Source organism: Lonchura striata, chromosome 2 (genome assembly GCF_050655825.1).
Source record: "Lonchura striata isolate lonStrDom1 chromosome 2, ASM5065582v1, whole genome shotgun sequence".
Lineage (NCBI taxonomy): Eukaryota > Metazoa > Chordata > Aves > Passeriformes > Estrildidae > Lonchura > Lonchura striata.
The window spans coordinates 84,586,188-84,613,041 of record NC_140704.1 but is presented as its reverse complement, the minus strand read 5'-3'; the positions used below and the strand labels follow the sequence as shown (position 1 = coordinate 84,613,041).

The window sequence follows — 26,854 nt, the reverse complement described above, 5'->3', positions numbered from 1 at the left end:
GCTGCTGTTTTTAGATAAGTTTGGCAAAACAGGGCAGCAGAGAATTTTGAGAGAAAACTGTCATCTGATGGGAATATGGAATTATTGGAATTCTTATTTGAGACAATGTCAGGACTTCCTCAGAAATAATATATAATGCTTAGATTAGCCTTTTTCATGTAACAAAATTCTTATCTGAAAGCAGCCTGTGGTTTACTAGATTAATCAAAGGAGAAGACTATCCTAAGAAAGTGGAATTAAAAGTAGTTGACTTGTTTTGATTAGTGGAACAGAGTCTGAAGGGGTTGTTGATCACTTATTAAAATAAACAAGTATATTTCAGGTGAGAAAAATAGCCATAGAAATACAAAAATAAACTCCATTGTCAGCATCATCGTTGTCATTGTCATCGTCACTGTCTTCTTTCTTCTTCCTTCTTTCTTCCTCCTCCTTTCTTCTTTTTTATAGGTTTATGCTCAAAAAAATCTTCCAAAACAGCAAAACAATGAAGAATCATCAGAACATGTCAAGTTCATGGAAAAGATGACAGAATAATTGAAAAGTGAAGCAGAATTTCTGCCTGTCTGATATATTGATATTTTAGGAGAGGATTGTTCTTTTTATGTGCCATAAATGGATAGTTATATTAATATGCTTCAGAAATTTTGTCTGTTGCCAAATAAGACCAGCTTAGTTTTTTATTCCATGAATAATGTGGGGTGCTTTTGTGTTTGTGTTTTGTTGCTTCTTGGGGACTTTTTTCCTCCTGGAAGTATTTTCTTGATTGAACACAGTGGCAGACTGGAAATTTGTGTTCACTAGTACTCTCAGGATCATCAGTTTATCAGGTACTATGTTTTTGAGCCTGGATCACATGCTCAGGGTTGGGCTGGATACCATACTTGAAATCAGCAAGACTGTTTTCTTGCAGATCACATAGAGCATTTATTTTCTTTTTTTTCTTCTTCTTTTCCCCCCTTCTTTTGTACAATGCTGTGTTTTCCTTTTTTTTTTTTTTTCTTTAGTTTGAAATCCTTTTTTTTTTTCTTTTTTTTTTCTGTAGTAGTCATTACAGTTCTGGCTACTGATTATTGAGATCGAGATTATTAGATTCTTCATAGGTTTCTGTGAATTACTGTTTTCTGAGAAACTTGCTGAAATGAATTATTTCATTGCTCAGCTGCTATGGTAGTAGAGTGGAACTGACTACAGAGGTGATTTTCTCCAATTCTGCTTGAAATCTCAGGCAGGGTTGAGGTAGGCACCAAAGTTTTAGACATGTCACAAATTTGTTGTATTTAATAAGTGACACTCGTGTAATAGCACAGTGTTATTTTATAATAGCAAAAGAACTGAGGCTCTTAGAAACATTTCATTGACAGCACTGGAGAATCATCAGAAATTATAGAGACATTTATTTAAATTGGATTCTCAATATCTTGTAAGAAAAGTTAGGTTCCAGGTTTCCAGTACTGAAATTTTATAATATCATAAATTGCCTTTATTGTAAAATGTGTAAAAATTTCTCTAGTGCAAATAGAGAAAAATAACCAAGTCAAAAAAAGTGAAAAATGGGAGCAACAATATCTAGAATATACTCATACTTTCACAAAAACATGGTCGTAGCATTTTAAATTCTTTCCCCTATTCTGTAGTGTTTGGGTATTTGTAGCTGTGGTTTCACATGTCAGTCCTTCAACCCTTTTTGTTATCTTGAACAATCTGGATATTTTTTCTGTGATATGTATTGTTTTTCCATTATTCTACCCTCTCTTTTCTTCCTTGACTCTAATATCATGTTTTGGTTGTGCTTCGTTATTTTTGGCTTTATTAATGTCTTTTTAGTCTGCAGTACACTGATTTTACAGTTTCTGTTTACTCCTTGCTTTTTGGCTAAGGAGAACACTAGTGTCATTTTAATTTTCTTTGCAAGATCTAGGTCCACAGTAGGCTGTTGGCCTTTTCCAAATCTTTAAATTCCCAAGAGGTAGAAAAGTGCTATATTTCAATGTCTATATTTGCATGCTCTGTTTTTACTCCTAATTTCTGTAGGAACTGCTTATTCATCTCAGGAAGTCTGTAACCCTTTCAAGGTTCTAGTTAGTAATGAATTTTTCCCCCTGAACTTCAAGCTAATGTATTGGACTCAACAGGTTTCTGTATATTCTTCAGTTTCAGGTTCTTGAACTTATCATTCTAGGCAAATTTGATAGAAAATTTCCATTATTTCTCAAAGTTTGTTCTTCTGAAATTTTAACTGAATTTATTGACTCAAATTATAAACTAAAGTTTCCTATTACTTTGGTAAGATGTATGTCACTAAAAATAAAACTAGTATCATATTTTATTGCTTTGTCTTCAATATTTAACAAAGAAATATATTTTGGTGGTTTCTTATCATACCAAGTGCGCTGGTTTGAAAGCAAAACCAGTGAGAGACTCCAAGTCAGAAATACAATTTATTGGTAAAAGGGTAAAGAGACATGCAATAATACAAAAGGAAGACCACTGACAAAGCCAGATACAACCTGACACCCCTTTGGCCAGCATGTTGGTAGCAGTCCAAATTGGAGTGGCTGCAGTCCTCTGGGAGTGGCAGATGTGGTTTCTGTTTGTGCAGTGGTCCTGTGGAAAAGGTGTAGTCGGTCTAGTGGAAGACCCCAGTGGTGTCCTCTTGGAAAACTATGGGAAGGTTGCCCCTCTGTCTAAAAATCCCAGGATATATCTAGGTGGGAATGCTTAGCTCCTCCCCCCCGGCAGAGCATCTCACAATGGGCTGATGTCATTCTGAGTCACGAGGTGGGTCCTTGACCATCTGTTAAACAGAAAATGGCTCCTGGAGGGAGTTATCTCTGAGCCATGTGGCAAGACATTGATGGGCCCATTAACAGGAGATAAGGAAAAGTACCCAGAGAGCAACTGCTACACAGATGGCAATCTTGCGTCTCAATCTCGGACACCAAGAAATGTGATATCTGGTAATAGCCTTGCATGAATCTTCTAGAAGTAGGTTTACAGAATTAAAATTACTTAATAGGCTACCATTTAACTGTTTATCTTCTAATTTTATAAACATTTCTAACCCAAGACTCAGTTTTCTATAGCAAATGTTATGAATAAATTTCATGTCTAACCCTTTGTCTGTTTACCTCCTCACAGTTTGGAAGTTCTCTTGTTCATGTATTTGTTAGTTCCACCCCTATGTATTTGCCCCTATACCCAGTTTACGCCCCCAGTTAACTCCCCGAGCCTCTGTACCCCTTCCTGCTGTTGACACCTTTGTTAAAATCCTTTGTAGAAGAAATCCTACCTGTTTGTTTTGCTGTTTCTAGTAGTTTGAAGCCCCTTCTGTCCTTTACACTGTGTCAGGTAGTTCAGAAGCTGCTCCCAGGAAACTGCTCCCAGGGAAGACTTCCTGTTTCCCAGAGGGCCTAGTGTCTACTGTATATTAATTACTGGATCTCAACATAAACCAGAATGGACCCAGACAATGAGCCAAGAGCAGAGACTGCAAAATTATCTACTCCTACGTGCAGGGGAAGTTTCAAGGAGCTGGAGAGGGCCCCCAGCATTTCTGAAGACAATTGTTGTAACCACAGGAGCCAGAGCGAGGTAAACCCCCTAGACCAACGAGCTACAGCAGAGTCTTTTGACATATCCTATGAGGGTGAAGACTCCGATCCTGCCGTGACTGACGGGCTTGTCTACCCCTCCTCTGGGACGTTGACTCACCTGGGAGCAGCGTCGTCGTCGCGAACCCCGAGCCCCCACCCCCATAGGCTATCCTATTAATAAAGGCCTTATCAAGAAAGGAGCACAAGGTCTCCTGGCATGTTTATTTACGTCAGCACACACTAACTTTTGGGAGATTTTTACCATTTCTCATCAAAAAGTACTAATTTTGTACACACCTTAAATTCAAAGGCATTTAAAATCATTTATCATTTACACAAAATATCACTTTGACTCTATTTTCATTTAAACCTATGTCTTTCCATAAAGATGGTACAGGCATAGGTTTGTGTTATACAGATCATAGACCTGCTTTCTGTCTTGGCTGGAAAAGAACTATTTTTATATGCCAGTGTTATTTATTTAGGACATTTTGCATGCATTTAGGACATTGACTTGCATTGTATTGTGGTGTACAAGAGCATGAAATAGACTGCCCGACATATATTAAGAGCTTAGGCTAAAAATGAGATTTAAACAAAATATTACAATTAAATTTTTCTTTCCCTATTTAACTTTTTTTTTTTTTTTTTTTTTTTTTTACTTAGTTGAGGCTGTTACTTCTATGTCTATTAAAACTAGGTGTCAAATACTCAGAAAATCCTGGTTTAGCAATGCTCAGAGATCCCTGATTTTAGCTACTGAAAATAACATTAGTTAAACTCAGTATGATCTCATTAATCTACCAAGTCAGTCAAACCTGTTGCTGTACTCACGTCTCTCTCTCCCTGTAATTTTAATTTCCTTTGCAAGAGCTTTTTCTTTAAATTTCCCTATCTGAAAGCATTAAGAAGGAAGGAATGTTTTGCTGTTTTGCCCCTCTTAAAGTAAAAAATTCTGGCACTGTTGCTGTCACTAAAATTTTATAATTGGCTTGTCTGAAGTAGCAGGGGCTGAGCACTGATATAATTTTCCTTTAGGATTAATGTTCTATGATACATTTGTCTTGTGGGACCTTGAGAACTCAGGCCTGTACCTAAGGAGGGGTAAAAGATAATTATCCAGCAACCTAAACAATATTCTTAGCAGAAATTAAGAATATAAAAGGAAATATTATGTAATTCATTACAGCTTTTTTTTTTTTTAACAAGCAAGATCTTGCCTCTAATGGAGAGTCAGTAAAAGTTCAACTAACAAAAGTCTACCACCACATAGTAATTTATAAGTATTAAATATGTGTATGACTAAGTAAAGATACAGTAGAATACAGAAGATTATAATCCACTGCATATTCTAATATTCTAAGGAAAATGCACAAGAAAAACAAAGCACATATAATGCATAGAGTGAAATCAAGGACCTAATAGAATAATTTTACATAATGCTAATATGAAAGAGAGACTGAAACTGATCATATGGTTAAAACAAGAGATGAGGTGGGCAATATTTTTTTTACCTGCTTGGTGTATGAACCAGGGGAAATGAAATGTATCTTTTATTTTCCAGGTGTTTGAGTTTTCAGTTGCTTTTCAACTTTCAAAATGCAGTGCTCACATCAGTTGAGTTTGTCAAAGGTATTTATATATATTTAAGCTTAATGGAGCTAACATGATAAACCATATTTATCTCCTTCAAATGTTTTATTCTATGTATGTATGGCTGTAGAGTATCATATATACATATATTTGAAGTAATTTGCCAATAGCTTCAGTTATTCCTGGATAGTTACAGTATTTGAAAAGTAGTTTAAATTAAAAATAGAAGTATGAATTTTTAATTTATACTACTATTAAAAATAGTAGTATGAATTAAAAATATTCTTTATTCACATTTGGGAATGGAGTAAGTTCTCTTTTCCTTTTCTTTTTTAAAAATAATTTTTGTCATGGATTCCACCACCATTCATCTGGGATTGCAATAAATCACATATATGTTACCATGGATGCTCAATTACCAGCTTGCATAAGTCAGCTTTATGAAGGAGAATACCAACCTTGCCATTGAACCTAGCAATTTGAAGCCTTTAATTCACTATATATTTGCCTAGTCCTTGTCAATTACATTTAAACAAACAAACAAACAAACAAACAAAAGAAAAATCTGCTCTGTACTGAAACTTGTGGTTCCTGCCTGCCTGCTGTGTCTGCAACCTCTAGCTTTTTTTTCAATACTCTTCCTTAGATCACTGGGGAGTAGAACCCATTTAAAGAATGAAACAACATATTCTTTTGTTTTCCTTTTTCCAAGAGGGGGAAAAGGGAGCCTGAAGTAGGATAAAGGCAGAAGGAAGAATGAGGAGGCCAGATAAACATAGCTGAAAAATTAAGTTTAAGCAGTCTGTATGATGAAAAACGGGAAAAAGTGTGGTTAATCTTTGTGCGTCAGCAGTTGTAAATAACAAATGAGCATTTTAGCTCATGTGATAACAGAATCTGTTATCTTATGCAGGTGATGTCCAACCATCTCATGTGACAGGAGAGGGTAACCTGCTGAAATATGGAGCATTCTTTCAGACAAAATTGCAAATGACAAGATAGTCTCTATCCATTCCATGGAAGACTTTTGTTGGACCTTGAGAGCAGAATCCTTGCTATGCTATATCTCCACAGTGAGGATAATGGAAGGGAATGGGGCAGGAAAGAGCCAAGACTGACACCCATATGAACAGGCTAGAGAGATGTGGGTGTAGTGGAAGGAAAATTGCTGGCAGGCAATTCTCCCTAGGGCAATTGGGCAACACACACTCCCTCCCCCAGTCCCTCACACCCAGACACCCCCGACCAAAGGAAGGCACACGTTGTGCATTTCAGACAGCAATGAGTGCTATATGTTTTATATTGTCAGCACTGGTGGCACTTAAATTACTTTATTTTTTAAAGGTTCAGAATAATACTTTGCCATGTGATCAGTGCTAGTGCTCACAGCCAAAAATTTTATATCTAGTAGTTTACATATTTGGGTTTGCTGAACTGATTTTTTTTGTTCTTGTTTTCTCACAAAGAAATTAGGGAGTTGGTTATTCAGGTACCTGAAGGTGGGTTTCTGTGCCATTTTAGTACAGGGTATGCTGTTGGAGCTGCCACTCTAGAAGAAAAAAAGGCCCTGTACTTACCCCTGTCTGTCTCATCTATATTTTTCAGATACACCATGTCATATTAAAGGGGCTAGATCTCCAGTACAAAAATATCTCCTTATTACCTGTCTCCAGGATAGGCCAAGATTATTTGTCAAGTCCCTTATCAAGCAAATTGTGTATTTATTAAATGCTAATTTTGCTTTTTTCAAGAATCAGAGTTACTATGAGAAAACCAAAATATGTGGTACTGCAGTTCCTTCACAAACCTGTATATATTAGTATACTCAGGCACATGCCCATTTCACCCTGAAGTGACATCCAGCATGGTTAGTCTCCTGTGAAATAAAGGAGTCCAATATCATTTACAGGTCATGTAAATATCAGGCTCAGCAGTTCCCTCTATTATGAAGTAGGCTGGGTTAGATTTACTGCTCCAGTGGGAGACCTCTGCATGCTCTGCTGGTGCAAAATAATCTACTGCAACTGGTTTATAGCAGATAAAATGGAATGGGAGATACACAGCTTGCCCAGTACCAGGAGCTGCAGGCTGCTTTCCCCACTTTTTTGTTATAACACCCATCCATAACACTTTAGGGTTTTTGGAATTAAACAAACCTTTTGTCTGTCTCCTCTGGGCACTGTCTGTATGTCTTTGCCATATGGTGCAATGTGAGGCTGGAAGTGGACATCTGTTCAACCTTGGCTTCCTTCCTCTGCTGGGTGAGTCCAAAGTGATAGAGCATGTATCCACACATTTTTGACTGTTTAGGGCATGCTTTGTTCTGCTAAAGACACAACATGGATAAGATGAGCAACCTGGCTTACAATTTTCTTTTGCTGACAGTTTTTAGTTCTTACTGAGGTTTTTATTTGATGAAGAGTGTGATTTACTTTCTCATTAATGTCTTTATCTGGTCACAAATGGAAACTTTCCCCTTCTAGTGTTGTATTTTCTGAATCTCTGTGCTTCTTTATTCAAAAAATGCCCCTAAATTTGTCTTTCAAGACATTGATCAAAGAATTCAACAGAACTTAGTCATGCCAATACTTCCTAACAAAGATTTCATAATTTCTTCATTCAGAAAGTCACATTCTAATCTGGTTGTTTGCTGTGCAGAAGTGATGAAAATGGCTATCTTTTAACTTTATTCTTGTAAGATCTGACTTATAGTTGTTGTCTATTCCAGGTCATAATGCTTATTTGAGCCCAACAAGTTCCAAGACATTATCAGAGAAGAAAAATTTATTTGAATTACTAGTTGGTGATAAGTAACAGACAAAAACATATCTATAGGCAATACATGCTAATTTATACTGTGAAATGAAAAAAAAAATCCATGAGAAGGTCCTTCTAATCTCATTACATTTCTTCAGTTCAAAAGCTGCAATGAGGCGATTTACTGTGAAATCAGCCTCATGCTCTGCAGATCATAGGATTTTAGTTTCTGAATCTTATTAATGCTAATGCAACATTTTCCATTTGCTTAGTGAGCTTTCAATGAACCCAGAAGCATCAGTTCAACAAATCACTCCAGTACAAGCTTCATTCTGATCAGGCCCAAAGAACATGTTTTTTTGTCCATGCAGTTGGGCTATGTGGAGAATAAGGCCATGCTTCTATGGCCTTTGCTACATCAGAGTCCACACACATTTAGCTGGCCTCCATTTCTGGTCACCTAGTAAAGCTGTTTTCCCTTTGGGAGCTACACAAACGTGGTTTCTGCTCAGTGCTCGACAGAAGTTTTAAAAATGTTAATCCTGCTCTGAGATGTTATTTATGCCCTGGGAAATTTCAACCTGAGATGTACTGGACAGTAGCTCATCTTTCAGCTTAGCCCTTTCCTATCCCATTGTAATTTTGCAGACAGGCTGAAGCCTGGCACAGCTGCAAGTTGGTTGTGTGACTCTGTAGCTTTACAAAGAATGAAATGTAAACCAAAGTGCTGTTCCTTCCCTTCCCTTCCACATACTCCACCCACCCCACCCCAAGTCCTACCAGCTATGGTTTTACTGTGCCAAAAAAAAAAAAAAAAAAAAAAAAAAAAAAACCCCCAAAAAAAAAACAAAACGGAAAAAAAGAGGAAGAACTTTATCCTCTGATTGTAAAATAAAACTAAGAAAACATTGGCAATACAGCCAATACAGAAAATATGTAGTTTTTAAAAGGATTTTCCTTCCATTAGGTGACACACCTGCCATTTAGAATATGCTTTTCATGAAGCATTTTTCAAGAAAAGCAGTCCACACCATGTGACTGAAACCCTCCTGCTCATCTTTGCATCTGCTGGTTTGTAAGAATACTGCACATAAAAGGATAGCAAGCATAGGAACGTTTAGTTCAAACCTGGAGGCTGTTAAACAAAATGTTTGATTTCAGAAATATTTTTGTAAGAAACCCCAGAAGTATTAACATATGAATCAAACATTGAAAGAAGAAAACTCCTTAACAGGGTACCATTCAGAAATCCCATTTCAGAAATAATGGTTACAGAACAAACCAATTTTCCTCTTCCATTTGCTAATAATTTAGATTGTGATTTGCTTAATTTTCCTAATATTTATTTAAATGCTTTTGTTTGCTATCTAAACACTAAATATTATAATTTTAAAGTGAACTATTTTTCCATACTGTTGTCTAATTTTGTGTTTCTATTTCTAGTGTGGACATTTATTATTATTATTATTATTATTATTATTATTATTATTATTATTATTATTTTCTTGTAATGTTACTTGTATAAATGAAAATCTACTTTCCCAGAGAAATTAAGATACACAAATAAAATCAGTATTTGGAGGTATTCCTAAGAAAACAATAATTTAATAAATGCTCATAAAGAATTAACATAGTGTGATATAAAAGGCATCAAAGTTATCACAATAAAGATGCTCTAAAGAACAGTCAAAAATGGGAATTAGGCAGTTATGTCTTCCTAGCCTTAAATATCCAGACATCTTTGCTAATTTTAAAGGTTAGAATATTTTCCATTGCCTAGAACTTTTCCTGAAAACCTATGCTACTGATCTCTGTTGAAATCATATAATACATTTTCCATACGTAATTATTTTATGCTTATCATATTACAGGGACATAATTAGTGCTGTTCATTAACCTCATTTCTTGTGATTATAAATCTGAAATTAATTCTATTTTATTCATTTTGGACATGTATAACATAATTGTGATCCTGCACATTACTTTTAATCTGTTACTGTAATTCTTTATAGATATCACCCTTATTTGTTCTGCATACAGATATCAGAAGGAGAAAGAATTTGTTCGCTGAGAGAAAATGAAGATGAAAAGCACTTGTAATGGAACTGTTAATGCCCAAGAACACACAGACACTTTGCCCTGGAACAGTGGTGCTGTCATGCTTGACAAAAATTTTATTGTGTAGATACATATGTTATAGTAAAGTTTTGCACAAGGTCTTGTGGGGTGGCCATCTGATTTAAGACCTTTTCCATCAGAGATTCTCCTACTTCCTTATGTCAATCTGAATGTCCACAATGTTTCAAGGGTTAGAAATCCTACAAGTGAATTTTAAAATGAATCAAGAATCTCATGGAATAAAGGAATGCAAAAAAAAAAAGGCTTAAAGACCAAAACTGATAAAGTTAGAACTAGTATTTAAGAGTACTATATTTGTCTTGATTTAAAAAAAAAATCTACTGGGTATGATCCATAAAGTCTCCTTTCTTTACTTCCAGAAGCAAAACAACAGTCCTGATTTTCCAACAGAGAGAAGAAAAAGCAATTTTCCATACAGTGCCTTTAAAGACATGGTAGTACAGGAAAGAAAAAGAAGGCATGTGGAGTAAACAGACAAAAAAAGTCATAGACAAAGGAGCTCTACTCTTATGAAAAAAAGCAAAACAACAGTTAAAAATGCATAAAAGGATCTCAGCTTCTATTAGCTAGAAAAGAAACCTAAATTAGAAGAAAAAAGAAAACAGATTTTCCTAATAGCTTCTCAGATGCAAGGCTTTGAGGATTCCTGAGTTACCAGAAGATTATATGCATGTTCAAAAATTTTCATTGACCTCTTCATTTTTGTGGACCTAATTTTTTACCTAACTGTAAAAAATATGAATTTTGTTTTCTAATTTCTGCATTCTTCAGGCTCTTGTTTTTTTAAATACACAAAGGATCTACCTAAGTGGAAATACCATTCACCATTCTGCAGCGGGGTAGGGCACCTTTTGCCCTGTCTGTTTACCTCCCTTCTTTTTGTTTTGTAAGGAAAATGTGTTTTGTCACATTCATGAATTGCAGATCAGTTTCTTGTGAACTGGCAGGACTGATAGCAATAGTTCCTCTTCTCAGCAGTCTAAAATTCCACTTCTTTCTCATTGTTTGTCTTTTATGTTTCCCCCTTATGTATTACTTTCTCCTTTATTTATGGGCAAAGCTGCCTGAAGTACTACTGCAATTACGTTCTGCAGTAGATTTCTGTAAATTGGTTTACTTTTCAAGCACTTATAGGCAAAATTATTTTTGCTGAGAGAACATCAACTTAGGGAAGAAGAAACGTGTATAGTATTTACATGGAAGAATACACAGGCTCAAGATTAGAATGTGCCAATACTATTTACATTTGTTAGATACTGTTATTCATCTTTGCTATTTAAAGGTATTTTTAGCAGTCTTATATTTCAAGGCATAATTTTATAGCTAGTGCTTTTTTTCCACTTAATCTAGTTGTCCTCTTGTTTACTCTGTGTTTAACTATCTTATTTTTCTTCATTTTTAGCTGCAATAAAATATGACAAAAAGATTTCTAAAAATGCTCAATCTAGGTTTGTAATTGGTAAATCTGAAAGAGGTTGTACAAAAGTGAGCATCTTGGGAAATCTCATTTATAAATTTATTGAGGTTTCATCCCAAAGAACCAAAGAGTTCTTGCTTCACTGTAATTGTCACTTAATGGATCATGAAATAATAGAACCATGGAATGTTTATGGAAAGGATCTCTATGGATCATCCAGTCCAGACACCCTGCCATAGGCCAGGACAACTTCTGTCAGATGAGATTACTCAAAGCTCCACACAACTCGACCTTGAACACTTCCAGAAATGAAACATACACAACTCTTCCAGTCTTTGTTCACATTGTAAAAAACGTCTTTCTTATACCCTCTTTCAATTTAAAACCATTGTCCCTGTCCAATTAGTACAGATCTTCATAAAAAGTGTCCCTCCATCTTTCTTGTAAGCCCCATTTTACATAGTGAAAGGCTGCAATAAGATCTTCCATGAGTCTTCTCTTTTCCAGGCTGGACAACTCTGGCTTCAACAACTCTCTCAGCTTTTCTTCACAGGAGAGGTGCTCCAGCCCTCTGGTCATTGGTGTGGCCCTCCTCTGGATCAACTCTAACATGTCCATGTCTTTGTGGAACCCCAGACCTGGACTCAGCACTCCAAATGTGGTCTCACAAGAGCAGAGGAGCAGAATCCCATTCCTCACCCTGATGCCCTGGCTTCTTTGGATGCAGCCCTGGTTACAGCAGGCTTTCTGGGCTGCAAGTGCACATTGCTGGCCCATATGCAATCAGTATTCTGAAGTCTTTCACGGAAGGGCTGCTTTCCATCCATTCTCCACCCAGCCTGTAGTTGTGCTTAGGATTGCCCTGACACAGGAACAGGATCTTGCACTTGGGTTTGTAGGACTTCACAAGGTTCACGTACACTCATTTTGCAAGCCTGTCCAAGCTCCTCTGGTTGGCATCGCTTCCCTGAAGCGCATCAGCAGATAACACCAAGCTCCTCACCACTGGGCTCGGTGTTATCTGCAGACTTGGTGAGAGTGAACTCAAACTCACTGTCTGTGCAACTGGTGAAGATATTAAATAGTATTAATTCCAGTATGGACCATTGAACGACACCACTCATTACTAATTTCCACTTGTCTATTGAGCTGATAACAGTGACTGAACTTCAGGCATAGTCATCCAACAAAGTCCTTATCCAACTAAAAGTGCATTCATCAAACCCATATGTCTCCAATTTATCAAGAAGAATATTGGGCAGGGAGGACATGTCAAAGGCCTTACAGAAGTCCAGACTGATGATGCCCATAGTTCTTCTCTTGTCCACTGATGCAGTCACTCCATCATAAGAGGCCACTATCTTAGTCAGCTAATTGCCTCAAGACCCTGAGATGCATCTCATCAGGTCACATGGGCTTATGTACATTCAAGTTTCTCAGGTGGTCTTGAAACAGATCTTCTAGAACCAGAAAGATTGCTCCCTCATCCCCTCTCTTGAGGTTTAGGGATTTGAGAGGTGTGGGAAGAGAGATTAAAACTGAAAATTGAAAGAGAAAAATATTTTAAGTACCTCAAGTCTTCTTCATGCTTGTTGCCCTGTCTTATTTATCAGTTCAGGTACTTTTCTTTTTATCTTCCTTTTCATATCAACAAACATATAGAAATCCTTATTCTTTTTTGCATTCCTTGTTTAATTAAGCTCTAACTGAACCATATCTTTCCTGATCTCAGCCTTATATATCTAGGCAACTTGCTATATTATAATCAGGAAACCTCCCCTTGTTCTGTTGCTTGTGCTTTTCTTATACTTAATTTGACCAGGAGGTTCTTGCTCAGCCACACTTATCTCCTTGCTTTCTGTACCTGATTTCCTAAAAAGGGAAATTGAAAGTTGTGCTGTGAGAAAAATATTCTTTAAGCTCTGTTCAATCCTTTATCCCTGAGGGCAGTTTCTGGGCGGTCACATCCACTAACTCCTTCAACAGCTGAAAGTTTGCTGACAGCACTCTTGACCTCTCTAATTAGTTAATCTATATTCAGATTACTCACAATACGTAAAACAATCATGAGATATTACAAGAAAATATGCTTCTAGAAGCTCTGAACATCTTAAATAATAGCATACACTCAGAAGCTTTTACCAATAACAGTAGTCAACTAAACTAACAGTATACATGTTAGAAGAATTAATATTTGACATTCCAATTTAAAATTAGCAAAAGTAATAGAGCACCCTTTATTTTTAAAATTATTGAGCAGCTTAATATTTTCTTTAATACCCGAGGCCCATCAAAATGTTGTCCAATATTTACTAATTTATTTGGAGAAAATGAAATTAGATTACTAAAAATAAACAATATTGCAGTTTTAAAGTTTAAACTCCTCTTTTGAAATTTCCAGTATTTCCCCTAGATCAGGTGTTTCTCTGTGGTATCTGCTGGATTTGACAGACAGTCTGAGTTGAAGAACTATCATTCATGACATTGACAAATTCATAAAACTGAAAGATATTTTAAAAGTAAGCTGATTATTTTGGGATGATGGCCTCTACTATTTTTGCATTATATTTCAGGAAATTTATCTAAGTTAGATACTGATAGTTTAGTTCAAGTTTTGCAAAACTATAACTGATGTATTTTTCAGTGAAGAAAAAAAGAGATGAAGCGGTAACTGATAAAAATATTATTTTAATTTTATTTATGACATATATTTATTTTGTCATCTTAAATCAACTTCTCATGTGTCCCCTTTAATAATTATAAATTTTATAAAGGCTGCGAATAAAATTATACAAATTGATAAGACCAATGAAAAGTTGAAGTACTAACATTTTATCATATTAAATGCAAGACAACCAGCCATTTTTTAAGGTTGCAATACCTTAAAACTCTGTGATAGAAGCTTGAAAAGGTACCTGGAGTACTGACATGATGGTCAAACACTCTTAAAGTTGCAAAAACCTTCAAGAGATGCAATTAATTCCATAATCAATTATAGTGAGATTGTCAAAACCTCAAGACTGAATTCAGTGGCCCTGCTAACTTTTCTTAAAATTATTTTATATTACTTATTAATGTTAATGGATGATTCATTTTTTTTATCTGTTTAACTTTTTTTCTCAAGAGCTACAGAAATGATTTTATCACATATAGTCAGACTCAATGACCCTAAAGATCTTTTCCAACCTAATTGATTCTATGATTCTATAAATCTTGATGATTTTAGTGTTTGTAATTTTAAAATAAGAGAAAGTACTGTGTATCTCTGCTACAGATGGGGAACCAGTGTATCCTATGTTTTGTGTATCACCTAAAAATCTGAAAGAGGAGTTAATTAAGAATTACCTAAAATTTATCTACATCTCTGAAGAGAGAGAGGTAAGATTAGAAAAGAAACTAGAGAGGACCAAAAAATCATTATACTACAGCTACTTTGCTACTGGAAACAGGAAAAACACCTGCAACCAATCACATGCATAATGCAGACAAAACTGAAAGGATATAAAAAATAGAAAATGAAAAATTTCTCACTATAAGAAGAGAATCTACTTCTTCTATCAATCCCAGGAAAACAAAACAATAGAAAAATATGCATGAACAACCGTTTCTATGATGTCATATGTCAGGAACAAAGTGCCCTGGGGAAGAATATGTAGAAAAGTTTCTCAGGTTTATCTTTGGGATACTTTTACTTTAGGTTTTGTTCATTACTTTATGATATGTATTAGGTTCTCTAACTCTTGGTCTGGCTTTATAAAGCAGTTGTAATATATTTATTTTAAAAGATCATTAAAAGTTGCAATAGCTTCATAGTAATTGACACATTATTTCTGGATCTTTACATTGGAAACAAATATCAAATGGTTTATCTGCTTGTAAAATAAAATTAAATCATAATATTACATCAGAAGTTTTCATAGATAGATTTTATTTAATAGAACATAAATCAGATGTCTAATTCTCTTCCATTCAGTCTGAAACCTGAAAATCAAGGGAACAATATCCACAAACTCAAAGATGTAATTTATAAATACTGATTTTGAACTGAAACAGTATTTTAGAAAGTTCTCTAAAGCTACTATATTCTTTCTGAAATGGGTTGATGACTTTAGTTTTATATTTACCTTCTGTAAATTTCATTTATCAAAAGATTAATTAAAGCACAATGAAGGTAATAAAGTGGGCTTCTGCTTTCTCCTTTACATTCATCCACCATTGTCACCCAGTCAGTCACTACTAGGAAGTTTTTTTGTGTTTTTCACAGCCACTGGTCATATGTACTGTACCAAATAATTTATTAACTTTGACAGACTTTTCCACCTCACTGCTTAGCATCTTTTCAAGATCATTAAAGACTAAATTAAGAATTATGGAGTCAAGTGCAAATCACTAAGGAATAATTCTGATAATCTTCCTCCCCTGTGAAATCTAACTATTTTTGCCACTTATTTTCTACCTCTTAATAAGGAATTTATTTATTCATTTTAGTCACTTCTCCACAGTCATCTTCATCTGTTTTAGACCTTGTTAGAAGACCTTGTTCAATACCTTTTCAAGGTCAAGGTGCACTTTATCAGCCTTCTTGCGCCATTCTGGAAGTGTGCTGATTACTTTAGAGAACTGTACATTTGTAAAAACCATTATTCATTTGCAAAAGCCATATTGCTCTTCCCTAATTATTCATATTTATGAACCATAATTGTTTGCATTTATTCAGATGCACATTAATCTCATTTTTCAGGCAGTTTCAACTAATTAACATGGTGGATACATTGAGCTGCTGGTCAGTCCTCTGGTTCCCCTGCAGCTTTCTGAAATAATTGATGTCATATGCGTCAGTCCTCTGCTTCCACACTGTATGTGAGACAGAGGTTTGAGATTTTTGTGTTTCATCTTGAAGTCTCCCTAGAGCCTAAAGAGAAATATTAATCAGACTTGCAAATTTTGTATTTTTAATGCTATTACTTCAATAACTTCTGTTGACAGTCAAGAGTATCCTTTAATGAGTCTATAGCTAAAAAACATGCTTCAGCTCAGAAATCTCCCTGAATTCACCCAAGTTAATCAGGGGTATAAACAAGTAATTTTTCTTCTCTGTTGTGGCCTCCTTTCCTCTGCATGCTCTTTTCATGCTTTGATTCATTTCTGTGTGCTGAAGATTCCCTAGAAAGCTTCCCCTTCATCCGTCTTTCACATAAAATTACCCTTAAACCTGCGATTTCCTTTTGTTGAGACAAAACTGCTTTGACTTTTCTTTGGGTGGGGGGGGGGAGGCTATGGTTGTTGTTGTTTTGGGGGTGTTTTGTTTGTTTGTTTGTTTTTTCAGTTACCCATATTGATTCATCTCCTCTTTGATAACAAAAAGTCTACAAAAGCCTAGTAGAACAAAATATAAAATAGTAATCTTGGAATCAAGGGGGAGTTTTAAGGGAAATGCTCCCAATGTCTTACAATTTATGTTTCCATTATATTAAAACTATTTGTGCTTACTAATTTAGTCCCTGCAAAACTTGCAGCTGCCACACTTCCCTTACCTTTGCTATACAGTGCACAAGTACAGAGATATAACGTAGCATCTCTTATAGCATCTCTTATCTCCTATTAACCTTTGAAGAGTTAATAAATTAATTGCTGCTGCAGAGCAAACACTTCTCTTTTTTCCCCTTACAGCTGTGTCTTTCTTCATTCACTGGTTTCAGATGAATAACCTTTCAGCTGAAGTTTCTGTGAAATTTCCAGGGAATTTACAATTCCCAAAGGATGGCTGTAAGAACAATATCAGCTATGCTATTACAATTATTTTCTCACTAACTTTAAAGGTAAGGGTTTTTTTGTTGTTGTTGTTTGTTTAGTTTTGGGGTTTTTTGGGGGGGGTTGGTTTGGGTTTTTTAGGGTTTTTTTTTTGGTGTATGTGGATTTCAATACTTGTTGCTGATTGCTTCAGGTCCCAGAGAGGGCTAAGCTACTTTGTGCTAGATTAATTCCTTGGCAGTTTCTTTTGTCTTAAAGAGAATTATGGCTAAGACAGAGTGCTGCATTGACAGGCACAGCCTTTCCGGAGTTGCATGATGACACAAAGCCCCACCAGAGAGATGCAAACTCTTTTAACAAATGGTTAAAACCACATATGTATACTCTGGGCTATGATTGGAAGAATGATAAATTCATATCATCTCCATAGGAATTTCATGTAGACAATGCTTATCATTATTTCTTGATATTTGTTTACAAGGCCAGTTACTTTTGTAGGGGAACAACACCAAAGATTTTGATGGGAGGGATTATAAAAATATAAATTCACTAAAGAGGAAAAAAATATTTTTTTTCCCCCTTCATTATATTTAATTTTTCCTTCCCTTTTCTTTCAAAACATGATACTGGCCACCTGTGAATGCAGGAAAAATCCCAGAGAAGACAGCATTAGCGTTCAGATGGCATCAGTAAAACCAGTGACTCAAAATGTCAGCTGTATTGTTCTTATGCTGTCCTGGAAGAAATCTGAATCAGATGGATATGAGAACAAAACCACACCACTCAGTGACACAGTTAGATTTATGTAATAAGGTAAAAAAGGTGAGTAATAAGTTCTATTCTAAGATTTCTGTTCCACAGCATCCAAGTAATTTTCACATAATTGAGGCCCTGCAGTGAAGGTCTGACAAACACTACAGGTCTGGGGCAGCATGACACTGGTCTAATTTCTCAACATGTGGCAGGTGTCCTGATCCCTAACACAGTGGTTTCACCTTGGACTTAGTCTTCACAGTGTCTGTGTTTGAGTTCCCCTTGTCTCCCCAGAATTGTCTTCACTATTTAGTGTTTTCTAAAATAGATTTGATAAGCTGCTAATCATGTAGACCAAACCAATTTCCTTGAGTTTCCTTATAGTGAAGGCCTTTTAATGTTCTTTTGTCTTGATTTCTGGGTCTCTTGCCCCCCAGAATGTTAAAAAGTTGTGAATTTGGCAGGAGCAATTTAAAGTTTATCTGGTCTTTTTTGTCTTCTAGTGTCTATAATGGATTGATACAGTCAGTCAGGGCTGTGAAGATACAAACAGGATCTTGTTTCCCTGAGCAATGCTTTCAGGTAAGTTTCATCCCATAAGACAGACTCTGTGAAACAATACTTGCTGGCTTTGAAGTGAGGAAGAACTTTTCTTCCTAGTCAGACTGCCTGAGACTTTGGCTTTTTGTTTACGTTCCTCTGTGGTATTGAGCAGTGGCTGTTGCCAACGCCTGTCAATGAAAGCCTGTTTCTCTAAATGATTTCTGCTGGAGCATAAGCCAGGGATGTGCTCTTGCCCTCCCTCCTTCTAACAGGGCCTCTGGAAAACTCTCTTGTTTGTGCCATGATAGTCTGCACTGCTGAGACTAGAGCAAGATCTGGGATCCTTTCACATTTCTGAAAAATATTAAGCTTAAAGGATTCCAAAGAGCCAGAGGAAATGGTGCAGAAAATGACTAGAACCCTGGGGCAGGAAGGTTTGGCTTGCTTTTTGGGGAAACATAATAATCTCTAGGTATTCTTATTTGCTTTCCCAAGCTGAAATAATTAATTGGAAAATAAATGGCTTTTGCAGAGATGACAGCTCCTCCTTATGGTAAAATATGGCAAATAACCCTGGTAAAAATCAATATGGGAAAGCTATTAAACCCCAAACTATATTTCATATTTTAATATTTTTTTAATTATTATTGAAGCCTTCTCCCTTGACCACACTGTCACTTAAAATATCACTGTAATACAGGAGAAATATGGTTTTTCTATAGTATTGACTGTGCTCTGCATGAGTATAAATGGTATCACCAGATGGAAGGAAGATCAATAGGTCAGAACTTACTGATGATATAAAAATTCTTCCAGGTTTCAAAATAAACACATAAATACTTTCAGGTGTGGTTGTAAAAAACTGCCCATTTTATTTTTAATGTTGTCTTTAAGAATTAGATAACAGTTACTTACCTTGCAGTTTATTCTGCTATGGCAGTTTTATTGTTTTCTTTCTGGTATGTGATGGAAAGGGTATGTATTTTCAGCATGGAAAGGTTTAAGATACGAAAACACTAAGCCCTGAATAGCCCTTCATCAAAAAGAAAATCTCACATGCAAGGTCTTTTAAGCGAAACAAAACACTGAGGTGCCATTGGAGCAAATGGATGCATTCAAGTAAGAGATGAATTAGATATTTAAAAAAAGACACATAACTCTTCTACCTAGTCCAGTAGTGAAAACTGTCTCCACCTCAAGTTCAGCATCTTGCCTCTTATTTGAACTTAGTAGCAAAATCATCCCAAAACATTAGATGAACAGTGTTAGATACAGGCTGCATATCATAGCTCTGTAATCAAGAAAGGCAATGTGATGATAAATACTGAGGGCTGGCTTTAGGCATAAGGTCAGCTCACTGGTAGAGCATTATTTTTAGACTTTGCCCAGAAAGGATCATTATGTTCCAATGATTTAAAAACGTCTTTGTTCAGTATTCTAACTTTCTGTTTGTTATGAGAGAGACTAGACCAGCTCAGGTGACAAGGGCAGAACGTTTGAATCACATATTATTCTAGGCAATGGTTGCCAAGCCATTATATGGGGCATCAGCAAATTAAAAAAAAAAAATCTTTTGAGCTAATGGACAGGCATCAGTAATAAAGAGATGAAAAAACAATCACAAAAAAGTAAGAATAGTAAGTGATAATAAGTAAAAATGGCCAATGCCATTTTAACTAAATGAAGAGCGTGATTAACAAATCTATTTCCTTTTTTTTCACCAGTACTCTCCTCCCAGGTCAGCTGTTCTGTGCCTGACAATTGCAAGAAAAGAGAAAACAGATCAAAAACCTCAAGCATGTATGACTTCTATTGATGAGAATAGATATCTTACCATAAGAGTAAAGAACAAGATTGGACCCCTTTTCTAGTTTATGGCTATATTACTGAAAAACATGAGATACAGAACTCAAAATCATTACTTAGTATTTGATCAAAAACATTAATTTAACGTTAAAGTGTGGCAATGTTTGCCCAAATTGTGCCCAGATTGTAATTTCAATGCCAGTAATGGATTCTAAATCACTATAGCTTAACTTCAAACTTCCAGCAGGGTCTTCATCTCCCTGAAAAAACAAACACTAAGCAAATCCATATTTGGGTAAGTTGTCACAAGCCTTTCTTTTAAAACAGTAAATAATCTAATCAGATCAAGTATCTGTAAGTTTCTAGAAAGGTAACTTGCTTTGTTGAATACTTCATACATCATAATCTTGATAATTTCATCAGAACGGGTTATTTTTACAGGCAAATATTCTTCTGCATCTAGATAAATGCCTATCTGTTTACTGAAAATAACAATTGGAATGCAGCAAAGGTGGATTTTAAAAATTGAAGTGGGTGAAGTAAACCACTTCATGATCTGAATAAATGTTAATTTGAGGGGCACAGTTTACTTCAATGGCTTTTTGTGTTCCATTAAATGACCAAAATGACCTCTAGCTTTTTCTGATATACTTCAGAATCAAGTATTCACTTGATTCTCAAAAAGTGGCATCATAGAATATTTGCAAGTGACTTGTAAAAGAAGAGCAACAAGGCTGGTGAAGTGTCTAAATAAGTCCTATGAGAGTTACAGAGGGAACTGGGGTTCTTTAGCCTAGAGAAAAGAAGGGTCAGAGAGGACTTTTTGCTCTCTTACAGCTACTTGAAAGGTAGGTGTCAGTCTTCTTTCCCAATAAACAAGTGACCATACAAAAGAAAGCAGCCTTAGATTGTGCCAGAGAAGGTTTAATCTGTGTATTAGGGAAAATATTGTCCACCAAAAGAGCTGTCAAGCATTTGAACAGACTGCCTATAGAAGTGGTGGAGTCACTATCTCTGGAAGTATTTAAAATATATGACAATGTCATGCTTGGGGAAACAGTTTAGTCATGGCTGTGGCAATGCTGGGTTAACAGTTGTACTCAATGACCTTAAAGATCTTTTCCAACCTAAACCATTCTAAATAGTTCAGTTCTCTTGGATTGAACTACCCAGCATCACTCATCATGCTCCCAGCTGAATTAATAGCTTTTGTTTACAGACCTAGGTGGAGACAACTCTAAATGAATATTGAGATTTTTGTTTTGTTGTGTTATTTGTTTCTTCCAGCTACAGTCAGTTGGTAGCACATATTCAACAATAAAAATTGTTAAACAGCCATTAGGAATGAGTGGCATGAAGCAATTTTACAGGTAGTCAGACAAGAATAACAGTTATAACCATTACATACCTTCAAACAGCCTTTGAAGTATAGTACTATAATTATGGAAGCTTTCTTAGTGATTCCAGAAGTCTACTGAGTGTTATAATAAAGGGAGTTTATTTTTATCCTGGTTTCCTAAAAAGAAAAGTTTTATGCAATCATGTTGTCCATGGCCATTTATCTGTCTGTCAGTCTGTCCGTCTACCCAACAACGTTCAAACAAGGTATCCAGTTTTAACCAAATTTGAAGGCACAGCTGAGAACTCAAAGTTTTCAAGTTACTATGAGCTTCATAGTAGTAAACTATTGCAGAGAACTGGAAGGTTCATGTTAGTGGTGCCTTGAGTGAAAGATCACAGTCTCAGTACAAGATGCCTGTTTGACAACTGGCCCATTAGCATCTTCATTCAAATCCTCTGTAATGACTGTTACTGCACTTGCTGGCCATATCAAGTTATTTTAGTGAGAAAAAGAGAAATGTCCCTGTCTCTTAAAAAAAAAAAAAAAAAGGAAATAACCTGCTTCCCTGCTTTTGTGTCTTGATTCTAATAAAGAATTAAGAATTTATGTCAGTCAATAGTTCTAGCATGTCATTTATATCAGCCTGTTCCCTATCTTGAAATAAATTAGCCTTTTTTTATTTTTCCCCAAGCTGAAACCTGATCTACAGCTATAACTCATGGAATTGTCTTTTCATTTGCTGCAGATTAATTTCATGTTTATTATGGTAAAAAAGGGGCTGTTGTGATCTGAGATCATCATAGAAATACAGTTCAGAAATTTGAAAAATGCTTGGGAGACAATTATTAATGAACTATAATGATAACCATAGTCTGATAATTCTGTGTTTGATATTTAACAGTGTGAAAGAAAGCTGAATCTAGAAAAACTGGCATGATACAAGCACCTTTGACATTTTGTTCTGAAGTGTCAGTTTACAAACCTTGCTGCTTTAAAATTCTCTCTAGGATTTAACTACAGAAGTATTCACCAACTGTGTCAGCATCAAACTCCCTTCCCCTTTCAGCTTAAAACTTTCTCCTGGTGCTATTTTGTGGCAATGAGTTCTTTCAGTGAATGACACACAGTAGTACCGGATTAGCTACCATTTTTTGTCTCCTAAAAGAAATGGCAAAGGGACTTACTGTTTTCTGCCATTTTCTCTCTCTGGAATTTATTGGGGTGTTTTATACCAAAAGGCATATTTTTATTTTTCTTTTTTATTCTTCTCTAAGATAAACTTAGATATTTCAGAAAAAACCTTATTTTTGGCATTTTCACTGCTTCTGCTTATTCACATTGACTCTTACTAAATCTGATCATTATGTTCTAGTTCTCTTTCTGATTAAGATGACCAAAATTGAACACTGCACTGCAGCTGAGCTGTGTAACTGGTACCCAGTTCCTTTCCCTACATAGGTGTGCCTGAGTAATTGTATCTACACCACAGTGTTCACAAGCAGCTCAGCAATTCATCTTAACTCTTGCATTGCTTTGTGCTTGCTAACTTTATTTTTGCATGAACAATACTGCATAATATATTGTGTTTACATAGTTGCCCTAAAAACCTTTAGAATGTATTCTGCTGCTGCAGGACCAAACTCTTTTTAATCATGTAAGAAGTTACATTTTTCCTGATTATACTCATTTCTACATCATTAATTACTGCACTGAGTTCTTCTAGAGCTGGCTTGAAAATTTGTGCCTTTCCACAGACAGAAGATACTACAAATATTTAACATTTCTTATTTTTCCCAGACTGGAATTTGCGTACATAGTTATTTGATAATTAGTGGTCATTATGTAAATTAGTTATCAGAAAATGACATTCAATCAACTTTAATGGCAAAGCTAATAGGTGTGAGGTGAAACTGGATTACTCTGCAGCTGTATCCAGGACTTCACAGAAACAGAGAAAGTTAAGGCATCAGAACAGACCTGAAAGATCATCAAGTTCCAGCCCCCTGTTATGGGAAGCTGTATGTATGTATGGGAAGCCTCCCAGTAGACTAAGTGGTTTGAGGCCTTATCCAGACTGGCTTTGAACACTGCTAGGGTTGTTGCATCCACAGCCTTCCTGGGCAACCTCTTCTAATCTCTCACCACTCACAGTAAAGAATTTCCTCCTAATATTTAACCCAAATTTTCCCTTTCGGTTTGTACCTATTCTCCCTTGTCCTATCCCTAAAGTTCCTGAAGAGTCCCTGTTCAACTTTCCTGGAGGCTCCCATCTGATACTGGAAGTTTGCTATGAGATTTTCACACAATCTCCTCCAGGATGAGCAGCCACAACTTTCTCAATTTAGGGTAAAATGCTCTAATCCATTTATTGACTTCATGACCCTCCTCGGGACTTCCTCCAACAGTTCCATGTCCTTCTTATGTTTAAGACACCAGAACTGGAAGAAGTACTACAGGTGGGGTCTCACAGAGTGAAGTAGAGGGGCAGAATCACCTTCCTTGACCTGCAGGCCAAGACCCTTTGGATGCGGCCCAGGCTTCCATTGGCTTTTTGGGTTGTGAGTGCACACTGCCGGCTCAGGTTGAATTTTTCATCAGCTATCATCCCTAAGGCCTTCTCCACAGGGCTGCTCTCAATAATTTCTCCTTCCAGCCTGCAGGTATTCCTGGGATTGCCACAAACCACTTGTAGGACCTTGCACTTGGCTTTGTTTCTTGCTCTCACTGCCATTGCAAAGCTCCAGAAGTTTCATTTCTATCCTGCAATGAGGCATAGCAGGCAGAAGAAGTTACCCCAGTACTTTACTCATGGCATGTACCATCAGAAAGTCATCTCTTTGTAGCCTTTACTCCTGTTCAGATGCACCTTGATGGGAGCAATGGAATTACCCTGGAGATCCTGTTCCTGCATGCCTGGACTCATGACCTTGTAATTTGCTTTGAAGTACAAGGATGTGGTGTGAACTCTTCTTTCTCCTACTGTGCTTAATCACAGTTCAATTATTTGAGTTTATATTGATAAAACTTTAGCTAAGTTTCCATAGCAACCATAATGATCAGAACATTGTAATGTGGTATACAAAACAGTTAGTTTTGGAAACTTAAAATGAGATGAAACCAAGTAAAGAGCACAGAATCAGTGGTTTACATTCACTAATTTAGAATTGGATACATCTTCCTGACCTTTACTTCAGCACCAAGTATTCATGGATCTTTAGACTACCTTTACATCTCATGGGAAGAGACAGGACGTTTCAAAGAATGATTCTTTTCTCTCTAAAGTAGCTTAGATCTGATATATGAAGTTAAGCAACATCCAGTCTCAAAAATTTTTCATCTCATTGATAAATATCCTCATTTTTCACACTGCTGCATCCTTTGAATTCTAAATAATACTGCTACCAGACATCTACCTCCTTGAAATTGGACTTCTGTTCTACGACCCATAGCTAATGACATGCAAACAAATATTCAGTTTTCCCATATCGTAAATTATTACAAAGGAAAAAGGAGGGTAATTGCTATATTTGAGGGAAGAGGAACACAAGATCCCAGTAGGATCCTATTTGAGAATAATAATCTCAAATGTTAAGTGATTATATTAACATAGCTTATATAAATATTAAAATTTATGTTAGATCTTCATTAGCTCTTGCCATCTCAGTTTTCCATTCTAGTGGGTTAGACTGGAGGAAGTTGTCAAAGCCACAGTGTCTTTATTTAATATTAGTCTACAAGCCTTTTTCTTAGTTGCCCTTTTCAATTCAGTTAAAACAAAACTACATTTGTAGTTTACTTTAGCATAAATACAACCAAAGAAATTACATTCATAGTTTTATGTACAATTGCTCATCTTTTTGTGTCAATTGAGATTCCTCCCATGTGGATATTCTCAGTTCAGTCAGAGAGAAAGCAGGGGGTTTCTAACCAGGCAGGAGCCTGGGAAACAGTTGGGAAAGAATGTAAATAATTATTTATTTCTCTTGTTGTTCACATTGTTTATAGATAAGTTCTGCCACTGAGCGTCATTCACTGCACACTAATGGTATGAGATGCTTTTACTCTGGGACCAATGGAATTGATCTGGATGATGCTCTCTATAAAAGAGCAATGTATTTGAAATAAATAAGAGTTGTGCTCTCAAGCCTTCTGAACTGGAGTTCTTTCGTACCATCCTGCCTCAACAGTGTCACTCCCATGTTGCTCTTCTCTCTTCATGCACTCTTCATTCATATTTCTGAATTTATGACCATTTATCAACAACAAATTCTATGTTTACTCATAGATTTTCTATTCTCAATCTTTGTACTGTACTCTTTAGAAGCTTTTTATTTCCTTTAAACAAAAACATCTTTAAAGAGCACCTAGGTCTTTCTTCAAAATGCCTGTGGATGTTCAAGTTGAAAACTTGTGAATAAAGAGGAAATTAATGACAAACTTACACCTTTCTCTGTATTTTCTACCTTAGTTATACATATAACCAGTAAAAAGTCAGTCTGAATTTTTTTAATTTGAAAAATTAGAAAGGCTTTGCTAAAAGTGTTTAGCACTTAATTTCTAAAAGAAACTATTGTTTTCCTTGACTGTCCTTTCCTTTCTTAGTTTATTTTATTTTTTTGCTTGAATTGCTTTATGTGAGCATTATTTCTGATGACAAAACTAAGAATGTTTCAGGATTCTTAAGACAGAACCTGGGACTTTTGAGATGTTAGCTAGTGTCACCAGTTTGGACACTATGTTTCATAGACATATGCTCAGAATTTACATGATTTATCAGAGAAGAAAGTAAAACGTGGAAACTAAAAGATTGACATAGTTTATCAGAAAATTGAATAGGAATAAATGGAAAATTGTAGAAATGAAACAATAATTAAAGGGGTTAGAACAGATGAATTATGAACATTTTGGAGAAATTTCTATTCTAGTTTTCTAATAGTTTTGAAAACTTAGTTTGAAAATGGGTTTGAAAAACCCATTGACAATAGTGGAAAAGGATGGAAATGTTAATTGGCAACAGCAACAAGGTGTCCTGGGTTGTAAGATAAGCTTGTATTTTATTTGCCATCTGTCGAAGGTTGGGCAGGTTTGTTATCTCTCCCAAAGACAATGGTTTGCCCCGTAGAGGCAATGGTTTGTTTATGCACTATTGACTGACTCACT

The 26,854-nt window shown here is 35.9% G+C and overlaps 2 long non-coding RNA genes across 2 annotated transcripts; one reads left to right on the top strand and one right to left on the bottom strand.

Annotated features, from left to right (window-relative positions):
* Nucleotides 1-2,425: 2,425 nt before the first annotated feature.
* Nucleotides 2,426-8,120, bottom strand: LOC146768323 (uncharacterized). The gene is made up of 2 exons (XR_014952787.1): nucleotides 7,343-8,120; nucleotides 2,426-2,604 (listed from the first exon to the last, which is right to left on the bottom strand). It is a non-coding gene; the product is annotated as an uncharacterized LOC146768323 (long non-coding RNA).
* A 4-nt stretch (nucleotides 8,121-8,124) lies between these two features.
* On the top strand, nucleotides 8,125-25,838 carry LOC146768322 (uncharacterized). Its single transcript, XR_014952788.1, has 2 exons — nucleotides 8,125-17,318; nucleotides 17,897-25,838. It is a non-coding gene; the product is annotated as an uncharacterized LOC146768322 (long non-coding RNA).
* The last annotated feature ends 1,016 nt before the right edge of the window (nucleotides 25,839-26,854 follow it).